Genomic DNA, 15,885 nt, shown 5'->3' with positions numbered 1-15,885 from the left:
TTCTCTCCATGAACAGCAGCAAACCAGAATCTGAGTGCACTGATGGTCATCAGCAGCTTAGGAGCCTTTAGAAACATGGATCTAAGGAACAAATTCCTCTTTTCTGTGCTTCCACTGCAGTTGGTGACTATTATAAGAAAAATTTTTTTGATCTTTGATTCCAACACAAGCTCTGCCTAGGCATGAGGATTTTTGGAGATACTCTATTACATACCCTCATCCTGCTGTTCCTCTGATGATTGATAACTACTTTTTGAAAACTATCACTTTCCAAATTTTTCATGCTTTCAACAGCCCTACGCAATTACTGCAGAAGTTTAATATTTTAACTAGTGAGCCATGCATGGCTAAATGAAAAAAAAAAACCAACAAGCCAACAAAACCAAATACAACATTGAAAATGTCTCTCATTTCTTTCTCAGTCCCTCCAATCAACTAATATTGCTGGATTTACCCTGTGGGCACATAAGTCTCTGAGGACCATTAGGTGATAAACCATGGTATGGCCTTACAGCCTTGTTCAGTGTAGGCCTGTTCATGTAAATCCCTCTGAAAACAGGAGACTTCTGTGTGCTTCTAACAATTTACCTGTGAACGATGAATTGCAGAACTCCTAACAGCCCTGGTCTCTCCAGGTCTTAATTTCCTTTCTGAGGAATAAAAATCAAAATAGTATTTCTTGCCTTGTTGTCTGACACCAGAACATTTCAGGCAAGAATATGTTTTGGAGAGTGTGCAGGATCATGTATTCAATCACTGCTTGAGAATTCTCCAAGCATGTGGGTACTACTGGTATGGAAGTCAATGATAATTAAATAATTCAGTAAGACAAAAGAGCAAGTTCAGAATGGTGGGAAATGTTTTTGAGTGAAAAAAAAAGCATAATTTTTTTGTTTATTACACTACAAACAGTTTCGGTTTTGCTGCTTCCTGATTGACATGCAGTTGTTTACTGTGTGCAAATTGAAATTAGTTGCTTAAGTCCTGCTTGAAAAAAGAACACTGTAGCACATTTTGCAAGGGCCTTTGCCTACTGTTTATCATGTGTCGGTTTCTTTAGAAACCTAACCACAGTTTTGGAGCATCTGGTAACCTCTGTCCAAGCCTCCTAAGTTTATTCCTTTTCCCTGCCCTTTTAGAACAAACATAGAATCATAGAGTTGAGTCATAGAAAAATTAAGGTTGGAAAAGACCTCTAAGATCATTGAGGCCAACCATTAACTCAGCACTACCATGTTCACCACTAAACCATGTCCCCAGGTGTCACATCTGCATGCCATTTGAACATTTCCAGGGTGTTCAAACACATAATAAGCCCATCAACAAATACTAGGTTAGATAACCATAAAATGGAATTTTTTTTTTCCATAATCTTGCCATCTCTGTAGAGCTAGTAGCAGCTGACAGCATGATTAGTAGGTTGTGCACAGTTTTGATTAGCACCAAGTATATTTTAATAGACTAGTCAGAAGCAATCTGGAAATGTTTGTTGATAAAGATAATTGGGAAGATAAATTCGAGCATGACTAGAGGGAACATGTGGTTATCAAAAGTATGTTTCACGTAATCGATTTTAAAATATTTAACTCCTCACATTCTTGTAAAACTAATCACAAACAAACACTGCCCAATCTGGAGCTGCTCAAATAACTTGTGACTCCAGAGCATTTAAAATACAGTTTACCCTCTAGCCAGGGAAATGTCATAGAAAATGCCAAATGAGTGGGAAGCTGAATATTTAAAAGGTTTTATATACTTGTAGTATTAATTTCCACTGTTTTCCCACTATTGTCAAGTCTTTTGAAGTCTTCAGCCATATCACCCCTTCTTCATCCTTTTTAACCTTTTATTGCATGTTCAGTTCTTGCAGGTCAGAGTGGTTAAGACTCCTTTTTTATGATGTTGGTTTTGGCTCACAAAGCTTGACAGCATTTGGAGTGCTCTGCTTCTGAGGGCACTGTTAATCCTGAGAGTATTATCTTGGTTGGGATGCTACAGACCAGCTCAGTCCTGAGTTTTACAAAACCCAGGATCCTTCTGCAATCTTTCTCATCTGTTGTCTGTCAGTAGACATTTTTGGGCAGCTTCCTTCCTCAGGCATGAAGAGACACCAGTAAGTTCCACAGTTAAGACTACTTTCAGGCCAATGCTCTTCTCTCTTGGATATAGCTAGCATTCTTTTCACAAATATACTAATTGTGTTACAGAGTGACTGTAAAGAAGTGGCAAACAGCAAATATGTTGCAAAGCCAGTCACAAAACATTGAGCCAAATGGTTTGAAAAAGCGAAAGAAAATTAAGACCCAATTTGAACTTCCTCCTAGTTTGAACAAGGGGTTAAATTAGATGACCAACTTATTTGCATTTATTGTATGTTCCTCTACATTGGCAGCTAGATAACTTAAGTTCCTGAAAGCACTGCATGTCCAGAAGCCCTCATTTCATTTGACTGTATAACAGTCATGAGGCACAGTCACTCATACAACAAAACAAGTTGTTAAGATTCTGGATTCACTTTTGGGGGCTCCTTTAGATGCTCCATCTGAGCTTCTCATGGAGTGATTTTTTTTTCATCATTTCATGGCTCAAACGGGTTATCCCTTTTTACTTGTTTTTGTTGTTTGAACTACACATTCCTTTTCAAAACTGTGTGGTTATCTTATATTCTTTAATTTGTCTACAATATAAAAAATATAATTGGACAGATTTCCCTTCCCTGAATTAAAACAACTCATAAAACCAATCAGCAATTGGAGCTACCATCAATCATTGCTACCAAGCTCAGAACAAAAGGAAACACATATATAAATTTTGTGACTTGCTAGTGTTCTTCTTTTGGTTTGGTTTTTTTTGTCATATTTTTATAGTTTGGCTAATCCTCCCTTCAGTAATTTGATTTAGTCCAGCTCATCCTTCAGACCTGTGCTATGTGTGCACTTAGGCTTGGTGCGCCTCTCTCGCTTGCACCACTGTAAAGTACCACAGGTATCGGTAAAGTCAATGAAAATTTGGAAGTCTCAAAGTAAGAGTGAAAGGAAACTCATTCCCTTATTCTTAGCAGTTAATTAGTTTAAACACCCTGGAGAAAAGCCAGCAGACATCTCACACTCTAACAAGCCTGTCATTAACACAGATCCTGAGGGTGTTAATATCTCAGTAAAATATTTCCAGCTGTTTATAGCACCAGCATCATTTCATTTGAGAAGAAAGAATTTTCTAATCTCAGTAAATATATTGGTTTATTGTGATCTCTGTTTTCACATATTTATAGGAACTGTATAATGGAAAACCTTCCTAGAGGTAAAATAGAAAACTAAGAAATGATCCTTTTAAAATCACTAATCAAAATGAAAAACAGCTTCAGTGAAGGAGGATGAGAGCAGGTATTTATTATACCACATTTTTGTCTGAATTATGAAGTGACACTGCAGATCTATAATTTTTTTTCAGTGTCTTTTCCAGGCACAGCTCAAATTTGCTGAGGACATAGATCTTCCTTTCCCTCTCCCAAAATACAACAGATAATGGACTTAAATGTCCATCTTTATGATTACAACTGGACAGGAATTTTTTTTAGGGTCACTCTGCTGGTGGCTGACTATTTTCAGCAGTTCAGCAGGCAGAACGCTGGTGGGATACAGAGGGTGGGCAAAAAGCCATACTGTCCCAAGAAGACCTTACCTCTGTCGTACTGGGTGGCAAATGAGGCCATGTTCTTGCCAGGCAGCCTCTGGGGTGAATAGAGAGTGTGTGCCCTGAGCCAGAGAGAGGCGACTGGCTGCAGACTGAAGCAGAGGCAGCCAAGATACAAACAGCAAAAGGGAAGCATAGGTGAAATAAATTAACATACCTTAGTGATGGTTTAATTACCAGGGAGCTTTGCTTTAAGTATAAGCCTCAAAATGGATAGAAGGTCATTTTAACCAGTGAAATGGTTAAGCAATTAAGTGAACAACAATATTAAATAATTAAGTGAAACAATAAATCAGAACTTCTTTGTATTTTAGTGTGATTAGCTGTTGGAGGTGCCCCAATGGAGTACTACAAATGGAGTCCTACTTAATGAGGAGAGGTCGGAGGAAGAAGAAGACATCTCAGACTGCACCTACGCCGCCATGCACAAGATATGATCATCATGACCACAAGAGTGTTTGTTTCCAGTACTTTACTTAGTTGTACAATTGTTCTCTTGTTAGCATAATATGTTTTATTATAAGATTGTATGATTCCCTTCTCTGTACCCCTGTTACCCTTTCTCCTATTGGTTCTATGTAAGCCCTTTCCTTATTCATCCAGCTCTGCTGCAGTACCCCTTAGAGATAGTTTCTCATTTGTTAATGTTTAGATAAGTTCTGCCCCTTGTTACCCTGATTGGCCACTCCTTGAATACTCCTCCCAGTCTCCACCCTTTATTCTAGAAAGGTCCCTGCTCTCCTTTTATAAGCCGGCCTCCATGTTCAAAAAATGGCCATTTTGTGTCCCACTGTGACTTGCATGCAGAGTGGTCCTTCTGGGTCTTCCTTAAGGGAGGTTACAGCTCTCCTGCCGTCAATTAGCTACCCAGGGATTTTGAAAAACATTCCCTTCATGATCATTTGCATCTAATTTAAATTTTGTCCATGGATAAATACCCACAGAGTTTCCTCTGTAGCTAACGTCAATAAAGATAAATAGAGATATGAGGAGATGCCAATTGAGGTGTCCAAATATAAGCAATTGCAGCACCTTCCAGTACCTAAAATGGGGTTACAAGAGGGCTGGAGAGGGACTTCTTACAAGGGTACACAGTGATAGGACAAGAGAGAGTGGCTTTAAGCTGAAAGAGGACAGTTTATATTAGATATCAAGAAGAAATTTTTTGCTGTGAGTGTGGTGAGACACCAGAAGAGGTTGCCCAGAGAAGCTGTGGATGCCTCATCCCTGGAAGTGTTCAAAGCCAAACTGGACGGGGCTTTGAACAACCTGGTCTAGTGGAAGATGTCCTTGCCCATGGCAGGGTGGTTGGAACTGGATGATCTTTATGGTCCCTTCCCACCTAAACTGTTCTATGATTCTATTCATGCTTAGTCAGTGCTCCTGTCAACAATAAGGTAGTATTGTGGCTATAGTTTTGCCCTTTCTCTCATGTTTGCTGCTCTTAATATTTACTTTTTACTCATGCTCTCTTTTTGGCATTTTTAATGCGTGGATCTGCTATGCATGGTTAGGGCCCCATTTGTCGTTGAGCACTGGAACAGGCTTCCCAGGGAAGTGGTCATCCCACCAAGCCTGTCTGAATTCAAGAAATGTTTGGACAACGCTTTCAGGCACATGGTGTGACTCTTGGGGTGTCTCCTGTGTAGAGCCAGGAGCTGGACTCAATGATCCTGATGGGTCCCTTCCAATTCAGCTTGTTCTATGATTCTGTAGTTTGTATTTTGGGTGACACAGTGATGAGGAGGGGTCAGCAACCAGCTTTTTATGTATAACATAACATTCCATTTTAAAGCCTTTCTCTTTTGCTAGTAGTGTAGTTGTTCATGGCCCAATTTCAGCAGTATCTTTATTGAAATTCATTAAGTCAAAGATGATTTAAGTAACTTTCTTAGCTCTCCCTATGGCTTTGATTGCTTTTGTCACTGTAATACTATTCAAAATGTGAGCAATAATGGAAAAAAGAAAAATTCCTGGAAAGAGATACTTAGTGGAGAGGGAAATTGAGGGTAAAAGGTACTGCCTACATCACTGATTCTACTTATTAGTAATCACAGGAAATCCAGAAAGTACAAATCTGGCATATATAACTAAGCTGAAATTTGACGTGAGATTTGGCTCAGTTTAGATATGGCAGTTTTAAGTCCTGGTTCTGAGTGTACCATGTGACTAACTTCACATATTCAGGGTATGTTCGACAAGATTCATACTTCTAAAAGCAAAAAGTGATCATCTATATCACTGGATGCAGAGATAATATTAGGTATTAATGTAAGGTGCTTTGAGTCAACCAGATTCACAGAATTCCTTGTGTTCCTCTCCTTTTCTGCTGGTTTAGAATTGAAGACAGTTTTCTTTGTTCTATCAGTATATGCTTGGAGGTCTGATAATTCATAAACCAGTAAGTCTGATTTATGGTGCATGACATCACTAGCACAAGAAGGAAGAATATAGTGAAGAGGTACTTTTTATCATACCAGCATTAAAAATCATATGGTAGGATTAACACTATTCGCAATTTTTTTCCTCTCTTGCACTGGAAAGTTTAGCTGGTGTTTACACAGCACAGAAAGTTGCCTGGAAAATGGATGAAAAAGAATTTTCATGATAAAATGTTTTATTCCTTTTACACAAGCTTCATGTAAAATTAACAACTATGACAAAATAACAGCCTCTCCTTCTGTAGGTATAACGAGATCACTGTTACTGCTGAAATTTGGGTCAGTGAATATTGTATTGTTCATAAGGTCAAAATTTCAAAAGTTCTTAGCAAATAACCAGTCTGACATCCCACTCTATACAGACCACAGAATTTCAACCAGGAACCTCTGTTTCAAGTATCTAGTTTCTGATCAAGTTACGATGCATGTTTGGAAAAGATCTGTTTATTTTAGTCACCTCCTTCTCATGCCATACTAAAAAGTGCCTGTTGCTCAAAAGTACTTAATAAATAATATTAGTGAAGAATTTTTACTTTTTTCTAAAGCTGTGAGTTTTAGAAGTAAAAGGCTGAGGCCAACCTAACTTCTGAATAAACTACAGTCAGCTGGCAGAACCAGAAAGACAATAATTCACTTATTAAAGTGAATTAGGCATTAAATACTAACTGATCATTGTATCTCCCAATTTACTTTGAGGATCTGCATATTCTTTGCCCAGAATTCAGAAACAGTGAGAACTAGTCTTGCTTGTGGCACCTTAATGGTCAAAGAAATTAATGCCCTATAAGTCATAACTGTTTCAGAAAAAAAAAAGCATGTTTAAATAACTCTAGTGAATAATGTATTTTTGATGCAGAGGAATGAGGCATCAGATTCACAAGATCCAGAAGCAGCCAAAGATTTGAGGTTGATCTGCCTGCATCTCAGTAATATACCTGCAGGAAGATCCTTCTCAAGGGCTTCTGTAACAGTAAAGAGAACTTAAAATTTGACTAAAATACCATTGATTAAAAAAAAAAATAGTCTACTGCCATTACACTGAAAAAGATTAAGGATTAAGCTGTAGACAAAGGAAATCCACACCACTCATGGTTCCTAAGGTACATCTGAGAAAGGAACTGCCCCTTTGCTGAAGCCAGGAGAAGTTTTAGTTAAGTTCAATTGGAAGAACCGGGAGTTTTAATCCAAAAAAGTGCAAGAAACACAGGAGTGTAAACAAAGCTGATCAGAGAAGTGAAATACCATATATGCCAAACTGAAGAAGGAATAATCATAAAGTGATATGAGCAGAAGCATAATTAAAATTTCTTATATTGAAGGAATAAAATACAGGTCAGAAGTGATTAAAAGGATGCTGATTGATCATTCATTCGCGAAAACCTAGGGATAATAAATAATGTTGTTGTAAAAGAAGATGAGCTAAATTATGGAATATTGAATAATGTTGTCAAATGATAGGAGTTTGAAGAATTAGTCTTAATATTAATATTAATATTAATAACTTGAATAGTTAATGTGAAGTACTGACCAGCAGTTTCTCATTTTTCTATCTGATCAGAAGGAGAACATTTCTTTCAGAGAGAGAGCTGTAATTTAGCAGTAAATTTCATCAGCAGGCATCATATTTCAGAAAATATTATATCACTTTTCAACCCCTCTACTTTCAGTTTTGTTGGCTTTGATTTCTTTCGATGAATGAAAAAAAACCTGGAGAATCTACAGTCCTATATCCAAGCTATAGATGCAGGAAGCAGAAGAACATGTTTTTCTCATGTCTTTCTCCTACCGGTATCACATGGGATATTACTGACACCCAGACCATACTTGACTATATTGAATATTTTGTTTTGATGTTTATTCTGAGCTCCCTGTCATAGAAAGGCAAAGCTAAAAACAACAGCTTCTTATTGTTTCCAAGCTAGTTTAAGATGGACATGAAGATTCTGGTCATATCTTCAAGCTGTCCTTCCAGCTTGCTGATGAAACTGTTTTGATCACTGGTAATAACATATGACTGACATACTCCAGTGCTACATTTAAGGTGCTACCTCAAATCTTGCTTCAACTCATTCTTCCTTCCTATTCTTGTGTTTCATATTCTGATAAGCAGTTAAACAGAAAAATCTCACAAACTGAAGTCCCACTTCCTTTTTAATAGTCTTATCCATATAGATAGTTGTTGAAGTCAGAGAGGGATATGGAAGAAATGATCTATCAATCATTTATAATTAAAATTACTTCTTCCATTTCCACTAGTTTCTTATCATTGCAGGAAAAACAAAAAGTTCAGTGTTTTCCTGCCCTTTGGTAACACTCAGGGCTAGGATTAAATTCTGAGGATTATTAAGGGTCTGAATCAGAGCTTCTAGTTTTATTACCACTTTTGCAGAAATGAACCAGAAAAAATGCATAAGATCATCACTTTGTTTTGTATGTGTTTCTCTCTTTTATACCAGTTTAATTCTTCTTTATTCCCCATTGCAGAGGATCTTTAATCTGTGTAATCCAGGTATACCTAACCTGTTTCTCCTGAAGTGTCTGCCTCATAATAATATAAGCCTGATGTAAGACAAGAAGTTACAGATCTCATCTGGGGAGCAGAGGAAGAAGTTGCACGTTGTCCTAGAGAATAATGGAATAGAATAAACAAAACTTGCTGAAAAAATCTAATTACTAAATACCTAGAATGACAAATTGGGATGTCACTTCATGGTTAAACAGGTTCCAGGTAATTTCTGATAAGTACCATATATTGTGTTCAGACATCACAGTTTAATACAAATTAAAACCACGTCACTTTCATCTAGCACCAGATGTTCATTGCTTCTGAAAAATCTCATTCATTCTGCTCCTGTATAAACCTCTCATAAAATATGCATATACTTTCAATGTTAACTTGATGTGTCCAATGAAGGCTTCACATCAGTTCTGAGTGCTCCTGTGCGCTGCACAGGTTGCTTTCCCGGTAAGGATGGTCACCTGAGAAGGGAATAAGTGACTGCAAGAGTTTCACAGTGAAATACATCACTGAACTGAACAGCAGGAATAAATATAGCTAAGCCAAATGCTTCAGCAGAAGGAAATCTAATTATACTCTCCAGAGGTGATTTTAGAGGTGAACAATACTGTAAGTTACAAATACAATTCAGAGTTTATACAGAAACAGCAGCCTATTTTCAAAAAAAAAAAAAAAAAAAAAAAAAAGGGAACAAAAAGCTTCCTGTTGCTACAATACAAAACAAAGCTCACTTGGGGAACAAGAGCCTTGGGGAATAAGAGCTCCAGACACAGTAATGCAGCAATCTTTCATTGCATCAGCTGAGGACCTGACTCCTGAGTTCTCAAGGTGTTTTAGATATTGAGGAATAACTTTAGTCCACTAGAATGGCTCAGCCTTTCCTGTGGGCAGAATGTTGCATCTGCTTTACAGCTCACAGTTAGTATTACTATTTAAGCCAGGTCAGGACTTTAAAGATAATGGAATGTGTTATGGAAAACTCAGGGCTACTCTTCTGCGGTTAGAACTCAACCATTTCACAGCTGAGATGCTCAGCTGGCAGATGCACAAAACTGACTTATGCCACAGTCATGTTGTTGGTGACCAGCGTGGCTCAACAAATTTTGCTAAGTGCTGGGCTTTTCCTCACAACCGGTTTTACAGAATTGTCGGTTCATTGAACCTTAACTGCTGCATTTATACTGTGCCCTCACAGGTGGATAATAACATAGTACATCACACATTCCTCAGATGTGTGATGAGCCCTCCAAAACATGAGAGCCCTCCAAAACTAAAACACATTTCTCAAATATTGCCAGATAATCATATGGAGATGATGTGCTTAAAAGATAGGAAAGAGTTATGCATATCAAGGAGTTATTTAAGATAGTTTTCCTTCCTCTTTGGTAACTCAAGCAGCCCCTTGACCCTTTGCTTTGGAGGAAGAAGTGGTGTTGCCCACTCTCCAAGTTTTTCAGTGATAGAGAGTTACTTTTTGTGTTTCTTATGTTGGTGACAGGTGTGGGAGGAATTCCCTTCAGGTAGCAATTTACTTCTAATTATAAAATGGCTTTTTGAATAATTCACTTAGCTCTCAGTTTTTCTGTTTGCAAACTAATTTCCTTCAGATTTCCAGCACTTTTTGTATTACATAGGAGACAATTCATTAAAACTGTTGGATTAATGGGGCTTTGAAGGAATGAATAGCTATAAGGGTGACACGTTCTGCAGGGATAGGTAAATACTAATACAAATTCTAAGTCTGCATTCACACAGTCTGTCCTAAATTCTAAGGTAAATCTTCATTGCATGATTACCCATTTTCTTCAAGCAATATCTCCTAACATCCTGATGTAAAAGCCTGATCTTCTCATTGGCTATAATTATACCAGTGAACTTTAAACCAAGATAAAATTAGAGAAGAATTGTTCAATGTTCTGTATTGTCCTAATATCATCCTACTATTCCAAGGCTTGTATTTGCCCATCCCACCATTTCTACAATTCCTTTGCAACTTCAGCACCAGGCTGGTTTTAAACACCCTCTCTTTACCCAAAATTAATTTCATTTAACCTCCTCCATTTCACACTTTCCAGCTTGCCTCACCTAAATAATCCTGGATGCCTACCCATAACAGTGATCTCAAAGGATTTAAGCAGACTATGGAAAAGAAATATGAATTTGAGAACTACATCAGAAGGAGGACCAGTATCAGACAGCATTTTGAGGAATGTGAGCTGCTGGGTGGCTGGCTAGTGTAGGGCATATACAAAAAGTTTAAAGGTGAACTTAACTGCAGCATCAGCCAGACAATCATTCTGGTTTGCACAGCAAAAGAGATTAATTTTCTTGTTATCTGTTCTCCTAATTATTCCAGTTCATTGAGCGAACTCCACATTTAAGGATCTCCTACAGATTAATAAGAGTATGTTCAGTGAAATACTAGTTCTGGCCTGAGGGTAACAAATCTACATTAACATCAAGTTCTACTAGGGCTTGGTTTTTTCTTAACAGTTCAATTTAGTCTGGGCACAGCACAACTCTGCTTTGACTCCTACTTTTAACTCCATAACTAACTTAGCTGTCTTTCAGCATTACTGGACCATGGAGTGTAAACAGACAGTGTAAACAGCCCTTCTACAATTCTGCTGCCTTATTAATAAGATGTGGAAACAGAGAATCCCACCTTTTCCTTCCCTCACTTCTCCTCCACCCACCCAGTAGAAAAATGACTTTATGAATTTCTCTTAATGTGTCTCCACCTTTTCCATTTCCCTTCATCTACTGAACTTCTCATGGCTTGGGTTGTGCTCAATTTGAGCACAAAGCAAACTATCATAGCTTGAAAAACATCACAGATCATTCCCAGGCACAGAATAAGGAAGCCATAATGAGGCAGTATGGGATGAATGCAATGGGTGGAGATGCTTCAAGTGGGCATACCTCAGACAAAGAATAATTTAACTGCTCCAAATCATCTACAATTGTAGCTGATTTCTATGCACTGAACACACTGGGTCCCTTAGGAAACTGGTCTCATTAGACTAAAATTTAGCCTTTGTCAATATCCCCTCAGCAGGGCAATGCATCTCTTTTTTGCCTTGACTACTTTTATTTCACATGAATACCTTTCTTTACAGAATCCTGTTCTAATTCTTGCATGGTCAACCCTGAAACAAGACTAGTGTTGACAGACCTCAAATCTCCTTGGCACATCATTCAGAACCCTTGGACGTGGTTTTGTAACCAGCTGGAGTGGAAACCAGCTCTAACTAAATAAAAGATTAGCTGTTGGCAATTGTCCCTATAATTTGAAATCTCTTGCTAAATTGCACTCTTGTGCTTTTGTTTGTTTTGCCAAGTCCTTCAGCCTAGCTGCTACAGTTCTCACTTGGGCTATGAGGCTAAGAGAATCTCTTGTACAAAAATTAATCTTGAAATAAAAATAATAAAGAAAAGGGGGGTTTTCTTTTTCCTTTTTTTTTTTTTCTGGAGAAAACGTCAGATAAATGTTTTAACTTATGTCTTCACATGTCAGTAAAAACAGAAGTAGGAAATTTCTGCCCACATGGCTGGGAGCACGTCTGTTCTGATAACTTCAACCAAGGTACCAACTACATAAACCTCAAATCTTATTTAGGCAACTGGCAGAAAGGAGTGGTTACAAAATTCCCCAGTAAATACTTCTTCAGTGGAAAGTCCAGAAGAACCCAGTTTAAATTCTGTTTACTTTATTGCAGAGGTCATCATCTGATCTGTTGGTCCTTTACAGTTCCATTCACTTCAGATGAAGGTAAACACAGACATGAAAATGAAGTCAAACACAGAAAATGTAATAGCACTGCAGATGCCAGGGTGGTGGCTAGATGATCTCTAGCAATTGTTGCAAGGGCTGAGCTGATCTTCAGTCAAATCTCGTTACCAGACAGTATGTGCATCTCAGTCTCCGTGCTACCCTGACTGCAGCTAAATTGCATGACCTTACACCACCTTTACCACGAGCTAAGATAACATTTTTTGTCTTGCAGCAGGCTCAATATAAAGAAGTGTGCAGGTCTGTGACTGCAGAGGTAACTTGCTGCAGCCACTCAGTCATTCCGTGCTCACTTGTCTGTATCAAAAGGATTATCTACACAGTAAATTTTTTCTGGAACAGGGGTTTCTCATTGAATTTCTGCATGAACAGCTTTGTAGAGATTGTCTATACATTTACTGTAATTCTAAATTAAATTAGGTTAAACTAATATAGATCGTATTAATTACACTAGATCAATCTAATTTTTTAAATGTAGTTCTAGCTTAAAAACCTTGAAACATGGATTTAGAAGTCATCCTTCTTCAAATGCTGCTTAGAGACTGACTGTCATCACTGTTCACTTTTTATCACTGTTCTGTAAAATAAAGGCACATATTGCCTCATAATAGTGAGAAAACTCAGACTTTTGAAAAAAAATACAAACTTATTTTTCTCGTGTTAACTCATTTTTAACTCATGTTAGTGAGAAAAACCTATTCTCCTCTATACTAACCTTCTTACAGGAATTTTTCGATATAGAAAAAATTGAACACAGAATTCACACTTGTTAGGTCAATAGGGCTCATAACATAATAAGGATTTTGCTTGAAAATCTAGATGGAAAATTAAAGGTATGGATCTGATGTTCCCATAGAACTCATTTTGCAGAGGAAACATGAAGCTACCGTAACTCACACATGCAGTGTACATATGAATTTATGTCCATTTTTTAAGTTACATAAGAATTTTTTAAGTACAATCAGCACAGAAATGGGTACAGGTATCTTTTTGCACACTGCCTGTCTTGCAGATGTGAATTACAGGCTAGTGGCTCCTTTTATGATGGAGTAACTTGTGGTATTAATGATTTAAGCTAAATTACCTGCAGAAACCATGATAAATGACAAAAAAAAAAAAAAAAAAAAAAAAAGGTGTGACAGTAGGAGGACCAATTTGACATTTGGGAGATTTGAATTGTGCCATATTCTGCCATATTTTCCAAAAGGAAATATTAGGCACAGGAAAATGATTTCATGGTTTCTGAAAGCCAAAGGTTGCTCAAACAAAAAAGGAAGGAGCAGAAAACACATGCAGAGATTCAGACTATCCTTTCTTTACGGCATTCCTCGTAATCTGTCATATGCCTTCAGTAAAACTTAGTAGAATTCTTTTTTTCCTGGGAGCTGTTCATGAGTTGTGACAATACAGTCCTTCAGACTCTGGCACTGTAATTTGCTGCCATGACAGTAACAGGGATATCATAAAATAAGCTCCCACAAGGTCTCTGTGTCTCTAGACAGAGGCAGTGAAAGAAAGGGAACAAGAAATTAGATGTGAAACTTTGGAGAAAATACAATTTTTCTTTTAAACCCTCAGCAAAATAGGGTTTGATGCTGTTCCAGCTAAAATCTGTGGGAGTTTTGTCACTGATTTCAACAGAATCCAGCACAGTTTGTCATGGAGATTAGTATGCAAAAAAAGAGATGTGAGCAGTAAAAACTCTCTACAATCCCTCATGAAAAATTCTTTCCTGGCTTTTGAATGCATTTGCTGTTGTTGCCACTTTCCTACATGAAAAAGAGAAAAGCTGAACATCAGAAAGATGATATTGTTTGGTAATCTCCAAAGAATATCATTCTATTTGACTGTTTTCCTCACTTGAGGAAGTCAGATGGTTCCAGAAAGGCTTTGCTTGCAATTACACTCTTGACTAAGACAAAGGTAAAACAGCTGAATGCCAAGTCAGATCAACTGTTTCAAAGGTCTGGAGACCTGATCCTTGGGCTCTCACTCACATGGGCAAGTTTGGGGAAGGACTTTTTTCATACTTTAGACTGAAAGATTAGGTTGCAAAAGAAAACTAATCCCAAGGCTCACCAGTTATTTCCCAGTGTTTTTCAATTAATAATTAAAAAGAAAATTGAACTGTTCTTACTGAATGGTGCAGCCAACTTCAAGGCAGTCAGAGTCAGGGGTTGTTAGAGCACTTAGGATATTTATCCTTTACAGGAAAGGATTATTAACCTCAAAAGAGAGTAGTTTTTTTTTATAAAACCCTTCAGCCCTTGCTCTGAAAAATGGATTGTATTGTTACACTCATGTTGCAGAAAGGAAAAGGAAGGCACAGGGATATAAACAACGTTTTCAAGGTTGAACCATAAGGGACTGACTGTTACAGTAGCATGGATAGCAGAGCATACCTCTGAACTTCCAGCCATGTATGTGCAGCACACCCTGCTCATTAGACATACTTTTGTCTTATCCAGTGCATTGAAAGGTCCCAGAAGTAAAGGAAACAGAAGTTGACAAAATGCTACAGTTTAGGAAGAGGCTAGGCTTGGGTTTGTGCGTGTGTGCTTCCAAAGGAGTCATCACTATGGTACAGATGAATATGGCATCTTCTTCCTTACAAACAAAGCCATTAGAGTCCTCAAGTTCAACATGCAACCCTTAAAGTGAGGGTCTTGCACTGATGTCAGTGGAAGGGTTGGATGTACAGTGAACGCATAACACCAAGAAAATCATTGTTCAGCTATGAGAGCAGATTTTTGTCATCAGTGTTTTAATCAAGTTACAAGCCAAGATATATGTCTTATGACCTCAGCGGTTTCCCAGGTCTGTGACAGATATTCTATACAGATTTACAGGGCACTTTGCCATTGTTCTGTCCATTTCTCACATTTTATGTTTCTATATATCATCTTGATTTCAGTTAAATTTCTGCTTTCTGTATATTATTTTTCTTGCATTCTCAGAAACAAAAGAATAAAGTGCAACTTCAAAACAGAAGACAGACAAAAAGACAAGAAGAGAAATGTTTGCAAGGATAATAGACCCAGCCTTTAAGAGAAAGGAAGAATAATTATAACTATTAAAGTTTGGAACCCCATAAAACAGTCTCTAATTTTCTCTTTCCTGTACAATAATAGAATAAATCTAAGACAAGAAATCTCTGTATAAGATGTGAGAACAAGTACCTAATGTGGAGGAATTCTTGCTACCATTAGGCTTAAAATGGTTATTTTTTCACCCTTGCAAAAACACAGTATATAAAATTTAAAACTCTTGTTGGCCTAAATAGTGCACCTTTTTTTTCCTATTACAAAATTACACAGCCCTTTTATGTCATTTGTAAAGTGAAGAAAAGTGGCTAAGTATCAGTTGGGTCCATTGCTTCATTTTCCAGATATAACACTGGTGTTTATTGTTCCTCCACCCTCAGGGCTCTCATCTGTAGC

Source organism: Manacus candei, unplaced genomic scaffold (genome assembly GCF_025592945.1).
Source record: "Manacus candei isolate 608988 ecotype Guabito, Panama unplaced genomic scaffold, ASM2559294v1 h1tg000081l, whole genome shotgun sequence".
NCBI classification, from domain to species: Eukaryota; Metazoa; Chordata; class Aves; order Passeriformes; family Pipridae; genus Manacus; species Manacus candei.
This window is presented reverse-complemented; position numbering follows the sequence as displayed.